The sequence below is a fragment of the Danio rerio genome, chromosome 1 (assembly GCF_049306965.1).
Source record: "Danio rerio strain Tuebingen ecotype United States chromosome 1, GRCz12tu, whole genome shotgun sequence".
In the NCBI taxonomy this organism is placed as follows: Eukaryota; Metazoa; Chordata; class Actinopteri; order Cypriniformes; family Danionidae; genus Danio; species Danio rerio.
In genome coordinates this window covers 27,368,971-27,379,288 of record NC_133176.1, presented here as the reverse complement: position 1 = coordinate 27,379,288, position 10,318 = coordinate 27,368,971, and the positions used below count along the sequence as shown (strand labels likewise).

The window sequence follows — 10,318 nt, the reverse complement described above, 5'->3', positions numbered from 1 at the left end:
TGTTTGCTCGATTCTTAGTTCATTATATGATCTAGGCGACGTCTAGTAAATATCTGTGTTACATATTATCTAATCCTAACCGCTGGATTATTTCGTAGCCTTCTTTTTACGTGTTTTCCAGATTAATACGACCCGCAGATGTAAACGTCTCACTTGTATCCGTTCTGAATCAAACAGTTTGGACACATGCTGCGCTTTGGGCCACCCAAATGTCTGCCCAGTTTCTCGCAAACATAAATTGCCATGTTGCTCATTACGGTCGCAAATAGATGTTACATAAGGGTCTCACAGCATTGCATTCTTTCATGGGTCCCTTTCCATAGCAGACAGCCAGGATTTGTCAAGCTAATGAGGAGCACCGAGTTCAGGAGATCACACTGATTCCAGCTGAATGAGCCTAATTATTTGGATAAACAACTTAAAAAATCTCCCTCTGACCATTAAGACCCTTACATTTTAATTGTAATAATTCACGCGGGTAGGTGTTTGTTTTTGCTCGGTGACATGTGGTCGAGGTAGAAATGATTTTGAAGATTGCATTTGAGTCCTGCAGACACACGGAGATAGAGGTGAGGAGATCTTGTGAAAAACAGATCAATAACATGTAAACAGATCAATGAAAACTTAAGATCACTCACCATTCAATTTTTACCTCACCGGGCTTTGATGAAACACAATAATCAATGATGCATTCTGAAATTATGTATTTAAATAATATAAAGGGACAGAGATAACAAAACAAAAAATGTCTGCTTTGCCTTACAAATTTATTTTCAAATGACTGTCATGTAATTCAAATTTAGTTGTTCATTGACTGAAACAAATACTAGAGAGCTGTGTGTTTAATTTAAAAAATCTTATTAAGACAAAGAATTGTACCTGTGCTGCCAAAAGCACCCCAAACAAAATAATTACAAAATAATCTGCAGGTCATTAATTTCACAGTTTTAACATTTGTCATATACAGTTCCCAAGATTGTGCCATTCAAATGAACATTCTCTTCTTTAGTTTTTTTTTTTTTTTGCTCTAATTCAGTGTAATTTTAGTAAAAGCATTTAAAAGTGACAAAAATCCTTTTTGAATAAACATTAAGGTGTTTTCTGTTTTCCAAAAGTATTAATTATTATTATTATTATTATTATTATTATTATTATTATTGTTATTCAGTCAACAAACCAGATTTTAACTTTAAATTTAGAAAGTAACAAAAATAACTGTATTTTTAAAGACAAGATGACTTTCATGACATTACCAGATTTGGACAAGCAATTGATTTATCAAAAAAAGGAACAATTAAGAATACAGTTAAGGCAGGGGTGTCCAAACTTGGTCCTGGAGGGCTGGTGTCCTGGAAAGTTTAGCTCCAAGCCTAATCAAACACACCTGAACCAGCTAATCAAGCTCTTACTATTAGAAACTTGCTGGCAGATGTGTTGAAGTAAGTTGGAGCTATAAACTAGGATATTGGCCCTCCAGGACCAAGTTTGGACACCCCTAGTTTAAGGGAAAAAAAATATTTGCACCAAAATTTTAATTCATTTTCAAATATTTCCTAAGCGATGACTTCACTGTGTTAGGGTTTGTCTTCTTTATTTTATTTTGGCTGGAAAATTATTTTGGCTATTTTTTAAGGTCAATATTATCAACCATGTTCAGTTTTTTAACAATCCATGCCTAGTTAACTTGCCTTGCCTTGTTACAGCATCTTAACAAATATTATACTGTCATCAAGCCAGGAAAGAATAATATAGGTATTACAAAATAGTTATTAAATCGATCATGTTTAAAAATCAGTTGAAAAAAATCTCTCCTTTGCACTGCACTCGGGAAATAATTGAAAAATAAATTACATTTCAGAGGAGGGCAATTTATTTTGCCTTCAATGGTATATAAAAAAATACCATCATTAGTTCATGGCATGAACTCACTACTTAACAAATAAAAGGAATCTCATGGAGCGCATTGATCAGGCCTCTGATTTACATTAATGGATGCCTAACAGCTACAGATGTGTCAACACATAATTCTATGCCAATATTTTGCTGAGATGTTTTGATGTCTGCATATGCTTTAAGTTGTTTATTTATATAGTTGTTAACATGTCTGATACTGTATGTGAAACTGGCCTTGATCATATATATGTGATCATCATGTAAACAGTTACTCATCAGCAAAGTTTCCTTCTTATCGCCATCTTAAGCTGCCAACACAGATTCCAAGATTCACTTGAGAAAGAAGGAAAAAAGCGACAAGATGAGACAGTTGTTTTCTGTTTAGTTTACATCCCCGTTTGTCTTAGTGTCGCTTCTTGGTTGCGTGATGTCAAGCTCTGACTCTGTGCCCACGTATTTTAAAAGCCATACAGTGCCAGCTATAATCATCCCTGTCCTGTTTCTCTCTCTCTCTCTCTCTCGCTCTCTGACCATACATAAATGTGACATATACTCAGTCTCATGCTAAAATGGCACTCCATTAATAAATAATTGCTTTTAAAGGCATTAAAATTAAAAACAAAACAGTGATTTTTGTTACTCTGGCAATTCAAACTTTTGCCTACAGATTTGACTCAATGATACTACCAAGATTTAATGTGGTTTCTCTTCTCTCAGAAAGGTTTGTCATCTTAGACAAATGTGTTTTTCATCTTTCTTTTCAGTCTTGAAAATGATTGTGTTTAATTCAAATGGGCTCTGACATGTCAGTGCAAATATTGTACGACTGAATGTCACAAAATAAATGAACTTACCAATCTCCATGTCTGCTACAAGCATGACTCATTTAATCACGCCATCAGTTCATTAACGCACGTCATGTTTGTGGTACAAGTTTATTATTTCCCCAGTAGTGTGAGGCATGAATAATTCAAATTCCATGGGTGCTGTGAGACATATGCCACACTGGAATCACTGCTAGATCTGTGCGTCTAATGTAATCGAGTGATGGAATTGATTTTGAAGTTTGTTAGGATCAGTGCCCTCAGGGAGGCTGCTGATTGGCCAGGTGGCTTCTGTAGCGATGCATCAGGTCCAAAATCCTGAGCACAGCAGTGTGACTCATTCCTCAGAGGTGGCAAAGGGAACAAACATCTCTGCAGCTGGAGAAACACACAGCAATGCGACTGAGATATGGGCAACAAAACTAACCATCATTACTCCATTCACAATATCCTGTGTGTGTATAGAGTTTGGGAAGTATTTATGTAAATGTATGTAAAACAAAAATGTTTTATATATGCAGCATTACATGCAGTTTTGAAAACAAAATATTGCTTTGTAAATAAATATTTGCATTTAAAAACAGCTTTAGTCCTCCTGTGAAATTTAAATTATTTTTCAAATATTTCAAAGTAATATGAGGCAGCACGGTGGTGCAGTGGGTAGCATAATCGCCTCACAGCAAGAAGGTCACTGGTTCGAGCCTCAACTGGGTCAGTTGGAATTTCTGTGTGAAGTTTGCATGTTCTCCCTGTGTTGTCATGGGTTTCCTTGGGGTGCTCCGGTTTCCCCCACAGTCCAAAGACATGTGGTACAGGTGAATTGATTAAGTTAAATTGTTTGTAGTGTATGCAAGAATTTGTGGGTGTTTCCCACTGTTAGGATGCGGCTGGAAGGGCATCCACTGCATAAAACATGTGCTGGATAAGTTGGCAGTTTATTCCGTTGGCAGGACATTTTCACAGTATTTTCTGTTATATTTCTTCTTTTGAAAAAAGTCTTCTTTATTTTATAAAAGCAGTTTTAAATGTTTTTACTATTATTTTAAGATCAATATTATGAGCCCGCTAAAGATAAAAAAAATATATATATTATTATTGAATTCAGAATAAACCACTGTAGTCAAATGACCTGCCTAATTGTCCTAACATGCCTAGTTAAACTAATTACTTGCACTTTAAGCGGAATACTACACTACCTGACTAAAAGTCTTGTCATCGATCCTAATTGTAAGAACAACAAATAACAGATTGACTTCCAGTTGATCATCTGGAAAAGTGGGAGAAGGTAGATTTTTCCGATGAATCATCTGTTGAGCTGCATCCTAGTCATCACAAAGACCTCTTGGAACCTGCATGGACCCAAGATTCACACATAAATCAGTCAAGTGGTTAAGGAAAAATCATGGTTTGAGGTTAAATTCAGTATGGGATGTGCAAGAGATCTGCAGAGTGGAAGGCAACATCAACAGCCTGAGGTATCAAGACATTTGTGCTGCCATTATAAACCGCAGAAGAGAGCAAATACTTTTGCATGATAGCACACCTTCTCAAACTTCAGTCTCCACAAAGTTCCTGAAAGCAAAGAAGGTCAAGGTGCTCAAGGATTGGCCAGCCCAATCACCAGACATGAACATTATTGAGCATGTCTGGGGTAAGATGAAAAAGGAGGCATTGAAGATGCATCCAATGAATCTTGATGAACTCTGGGAGTCCTGCAAGAATGCTTTCTTTGCATTACAGATGACTTTATTAATAAGTTATTTGAGTCATTGCAGAGATGTATGGATGCAGTCATCCAAGCTCATGGGAGTCATACATAATATAATTTCTCTTTCCACTGCACAATGAATTTATATTCTATACTGTACAATATTTATGTTAAATGACAAGACCTTAATCTAAGCAAAGTCAGACCTACTGTCCTAATTAAACAATTAAAAATTAAGCCACGTAGAGGCCTTTGCCTGTCATATAAGCCACTTTACCAAATAGTCAACTAGAAGTCAAGTTACTTGTTCCTTAAACTTGGACAGGCGACAAGAATTTTGTCAGGGAGTTTTGTATTTTGCAAAATTACTAGGAAAAACATTATGTTCTGATATCATGGCAAAAACAAAAGTAATTAGATATTAGATGATTGGTTATTAAAATTATTGTTTTAAAAAATCTTTCAGTGACCAACAGTACATAGCACATAAATAAATAAAAGTACAACTATATATACATTTTGGTTTTGCAAGAAGTATTTTTTTTACCATGGCTACAAAAAGACAGGAAACAATTAGTAATATTCTGAAATGTTAAAACATACAAAATAATAAATGAATGAATGACTGACAGAATAAATAAATAAATAAATAAATAAATAAATAAATAAATAAATAAATAAATAAATAAATAAATACATTTAAATCAGTACTTTTAATATGACCTCAGAAATTACATCACAAAATCACCACCAAGCACAACTCTCAGATGCCAACTTTTATTTTTAAGGAATGTCAGGCATGGAAAACAATGGATTGTGGCATATCAAAGGCAGCAAAGGACACATACAGAATGTCTTCAAAAACTGAAGATAAGGTATCTCAGGAGACAACAAGTGAAACATTTTCCAGTTTTCAGAAAGTGCAAGAGGCATGCAGAGTTTGTCTTTAACTACTATAACACACTTACCTGACACAGTCCAGTGAGTTTGAAGACCATGATAATTTGTCTCGAGTGGTTGATTATGGTTGGAGTAAAACTATAAAGGTCAAAGCTCCTAAAAGCACAAAAATGGTCAAAATGATCTGAAGAAATGCAAACTGAGCATCGAAATGGAGAAGATGCACAGTATAATGAAATTGAACATGGCATTGTTGTTGGTGTCAGCAGGAAGGTCTAAGTAATTTAGAAGCTGAACTACAAGGTTTTCAATCTCTATCTAGCAAAAAAAAAAAAAAAAAAAAAAAAGATTAGAAAAATATCCAGTGAGCAGAAGTGCTGTGAGTGAAAACACCTTGTTGATTGGTGTCAGAGGTGAGAGCAGAATGGCTGGTATGAACTGATAGAAAGGCAACAAAAACTAAAATAAACACTTTCCACAACCAAGGTCTACAAGAACATCTATGTACAAGTTGGACCTTGAAGCAACAATGCACAAAAAAGGTGTCCTGTCTAAAATGTCTAATCAGTACTAATTAAAACACTTCAGTTCACTTAACTTGACCTACTCAATTGTCTTCATTAGCAATAGTACAGACAACCAAATATACTACACATTAATAATGACAAACACTCTAGTTATATTCAGTTATTATTAACTTATAGACTAGTTGAGACAGTGAAACTTACAATGTTAAGTTGAATTAAAAAATTCAGAAACTGCAAGTGGTTTAACTTACAGTGCATCAGTAAAGTATTCATAGATTCACTTTTCCCACATTTTTTATGTTACAGCCTTATTCCAAAATGGATTAAATTCATTTATTTCCTCAAAATTCTATGCACAATTCCCCATAATGACAATGTGAAAAAAGATGAAACTGAAATTAGATTTTTTTTTTAATTGTTGCAAATGAAATAATAATAAAAAAACAAAAAAATCACATATACATAAGTATTCACAACCTTTACCATGAAGCTCTACAGTACATTGAGCTCAGGTACAGTACATTCTGTTTCCACTGATCATTCTTGAGATGTTTCAGCAGCTTAACTGGAGTTCACCTGTGGTAAAATCAGTTGATTGGACATGATTTGAAAAGGCATACAACTGTCTATATAAAGTCTCAGGGTTGACGGTGCATGTCAAAACACAAACATGAAGCAAACCATGAAGACAAGGGAATTGTCTGTAGACCTCCGAGACAGGATCGCCTCGAGACACAAGGCTGGGGAAAGTTACAGAAAAATTTCTATTGGTCTAAAAGTTCCTATGAGCACAGTGGCCTTCATCATCTGTAAGTGGAAGATGTTTGAAACCACCAATAACCAATAGCCTGATGGTCATTCTGTCTGAGCTCCAGCGTTCTTCTGTGGAGAGAGGAGAAACTTAGAAGGACAACCATCTGTGCAGCAATTCACCAATCGGGCCTGTATGGTAGAGTGATCAGACGGAAGCCACTCCTTGGTAAAGGGCGAATAGCAGCCCACCTGGAATTTGTCAAAAGGCATCTAAAACAAAATTCTCCAGGCCAGGCATTACGCTTGGTGAAAACCAGGCACCACTCATCACCAGGCTAATACCATCCCAAGAGTGAAGCATGGTAGTGGCAGCATCATCTAGGGATGTTTTTCAGCAGCTGGAACTGGAAGACTAGTCAGAATAGAGGGAAAGATAAGTGTAGCAAAGTACAGAGACATCTTGAATAAAAACCTGCTTCAGAGTGATCTTGACCTGAGACTGGGGAGACGGTTCATCTTGCAGCAGGACAATAACCAAAGATATCAATGGCAAAATATCAATTGAGTGGCTTCACAACAACTCTGTGAATGTCCTTGAGTGGTTTTACCAGAGCCCAGACCTAAATCCTATTCAACATCTCTAGATAGATCTGAAATGGCTGTACACTGTCACTTTCCATCCAACCTGATAAAGCTTGAGAGGTACTGCAAAGGAGAATGGGCAAAAATTACCAAAGACAGGAGTGCCAAGCTTGTGGCATTATATTCAAAAAGAATTGAGGCTGTAATTGCTGCCAAAGGTGCATCAACAAAGTATTGAGCAAATGTGTGAATACTTATGTACACATGATTTTTCAAGTTTTATATTTTTTATAAATTTGCAACAATTTCAAAAAATATGTTTTTACATTGTCATTATGTGTTTTTGTGTGTAGAATTTTTAGGAAGTACATTAATTTAATCCATGTTTGAATAAGGCTGTATCATAAAAAATTTGGAATGAATACTTTCCAGATGCATTGTATAAAATCATGTCGAAAAATTAAATGATGAATATTTTTTACAGTGTGCAACACTGTTTTTTCAAGCTACTTATTCAAAAATTAGCTGAAAAAAATAAAATTCTTGAGTTTTTTGGGGACAATTTAATTGTTTTCTGTCCTATATACTTGAGTTTGTAAAAACTATTCAGTTAACTTATGTCCTTCATGTTGTCCCAACACAACACAATTGTGTGGAACCTAATTACAGTGAACATGGTCAGAATTTTGCGTAAGTAACATGAAAGCATGTTTACACACTGTACTGAGGTGTATCAACATTTTAGACCACTTGTAGTTATGTCATGGTAAATATTTTAATGACATACTATCTTCTTCTATAATAACAGTTGAACATCATCTTAAGGCCACAGCTTCTCTGAGAATTGCTGTTGAAGGTTTCCGTTTCTGTATGACCACGTCTTGTCAAGGCTACTTTCAGCAATATAATGTTCCATGTCCCAAAGCTCAAATCATCTCAAACAGGTTTCTCGAACATGACAGGGAGTTCACTAAACTCAAATGACCTCACAGTCACCAGATCTCAATCCAATAATAGAGAACCTTTGGGACGTGCTGCAATGGGAGATTCGCATCACGAACAATTCTTCAGCAAATGTTTGATGCTATCATGTCAGTGTGGATAAAAATCGAATGTTTAATCTATGAAATCTCTGAAAATAGAATGGTGTTTTGAAGGCTGTCCTCCTCAGCACTATAATGTTTACCCAATAAAGTGGCCAGCAAGTGTTTTATAGAATTGAAAAGCATACATTTTTAAACAAATCAGAAACACATACACTGTCTCAGTCTACTGCTCATAAATGTATTCAGAGAACATCACAGGTGTTCCCACAATGCCTACCTATAAATGACACACAACCCCCTCCACAAAAAAGAAGATGATTCTGCCACCCAGGATCCTCCAAGCTGTAAATGATGTTTGCTCTGACTCATTGTCAGTCTCATAATCCAGAGACGTGGATGCGTGAGCGGTCTCATGCTGAAAGTGGGCTTGCCGGCAGGAGCTTATACTAACACAGAAAACTATAGAAAACACAAAGCACTCTGAATGATACTCCAAATGAACACAGTGTTTTTATTCATTCATTTTATCTCTTCGTTCTTGAGAACGGGCCACAAACTGAGCAGCGGATTTCACAGGCAGGCACAAAACACAGTGTTTTTGACCTTGGACTAGAAAAGCGTGCAAAAGCATGGAATGAAATGAATACCCACTGAGGCATAAAATGACATTTAGCTTTCTTCTGGGAATGTGGAGATAACAGAAGAGGATGTAATTCAAATGTTTCAAAATATGAATCTTATCAATTACTCTTGTGGATTTGCATGTCTGTACTTCGGCGTATAGGAGCAGCCACCATTAAAAGCATCATTCAGAGGTTTGTGTACAGAAGATAAACTTTAGTGACAGAGTGCAAAACTGTTATTTACAGACTTCCACTCTTCCACAAGATTAGTCTCTGCAATATCCAGGGAGAAAGCCTGAATCATTATGTAATCCTGTCACGCATTTATGAACGCAATGATGGTTTCGAGCAGCACTGGGAGTTTGTGTATGTGTGTGACTAGAATGTCATAGCTCAATGCCATAGCAACACACCATCCACCAGGAGAAATGTTTAACTGAGTCCAATAACGTGACAAAAATATTCTTTCTCCTAGGAAATATTCTGTCTCTCTCTCTCTCTAATTGTATCCCTTCTCATGCGCTCGTATGATCAATGTCATGCAGAACAATAGCACAGACTGACCACATCTTTGAAAGTGCAAATGTATGTAAAGCACATACAGTGTGACACATTGGAGTTCTGAAAGTGTTCATTAAAATATCGCGTATACCTCAAAGGATTTTGATCTTGTTGATAGGTCCCTTGCTGCAATCATTTTTTTCTGGAGCTCATTTATTCTTTAGAGCAGAAAAACAGCATGATGAGGACTTTAATTAATGTGCTGTAGGCAGACTTGCCCCTGACAGCTCCGTCTATTACAACACAAACGTGATTACTGTTATTATTTTTAGCTCTAGTAGTAGTAAAATTAGCTCACCAAGCTTACGCTACAAAAATAATAATAACAACCCACAAATTGTGGTCTAAAAATTCTTGATTATTACACCAAATTATTCATGGCATTGCAAACTCAAATTGCAGAATCTGTAAACCGAAAGTAAATGACAGTAGTTGTATGCCCAGACCTCTTATCTATAGATAACTTAAGGGCACTTGGCAGTGGGCACGGCATGCGACTTTCCTCTAGAGCGTCCTCATGCTGAAACATCATAAACACATTTAAGAGCTTAAATAATACAGAGAGTTGAGGAAGGGGAACAGAGTAGCTCTCTCCATCTTTTGGGCCCTTTTAATAAAAGCATGTCACAGAAAAACAATCTTAACTGTACAACAGAGTTTCTATCAACATTGTAAAAATAAAATCACAAGGGTTCACAGCCTCCCATAAACTGTCAGTGTATCGAAAAGGTTTTACAAATAAATAAGAATTGTGTTTGAACATTTTGTGCTTATTCTCAACACTTAATCTTTTTAATGTACAAATTAGGAATGTGAACGGATTCGAAATGCTCTAAGATCTTTTTATATATATATATTATTAAATGCTACAGCTTAGTGGAGTTTTAACTAAAGTGATAAA

General features: G+C 35.9%; 1 protein-coding gene across 4 annotated transcripts in view; it reads right to left on the bottom strand.

The window, feature by feature from the left end:
* The window catches only part of LOC137490010 (uncharacterized), a 692,802-nt gene that overhangs the window by 614,804 nt on the left and 67,680 nt on the right, over nt 1–10,318 (bottom strand). The window lies entirely within an intron of this gene.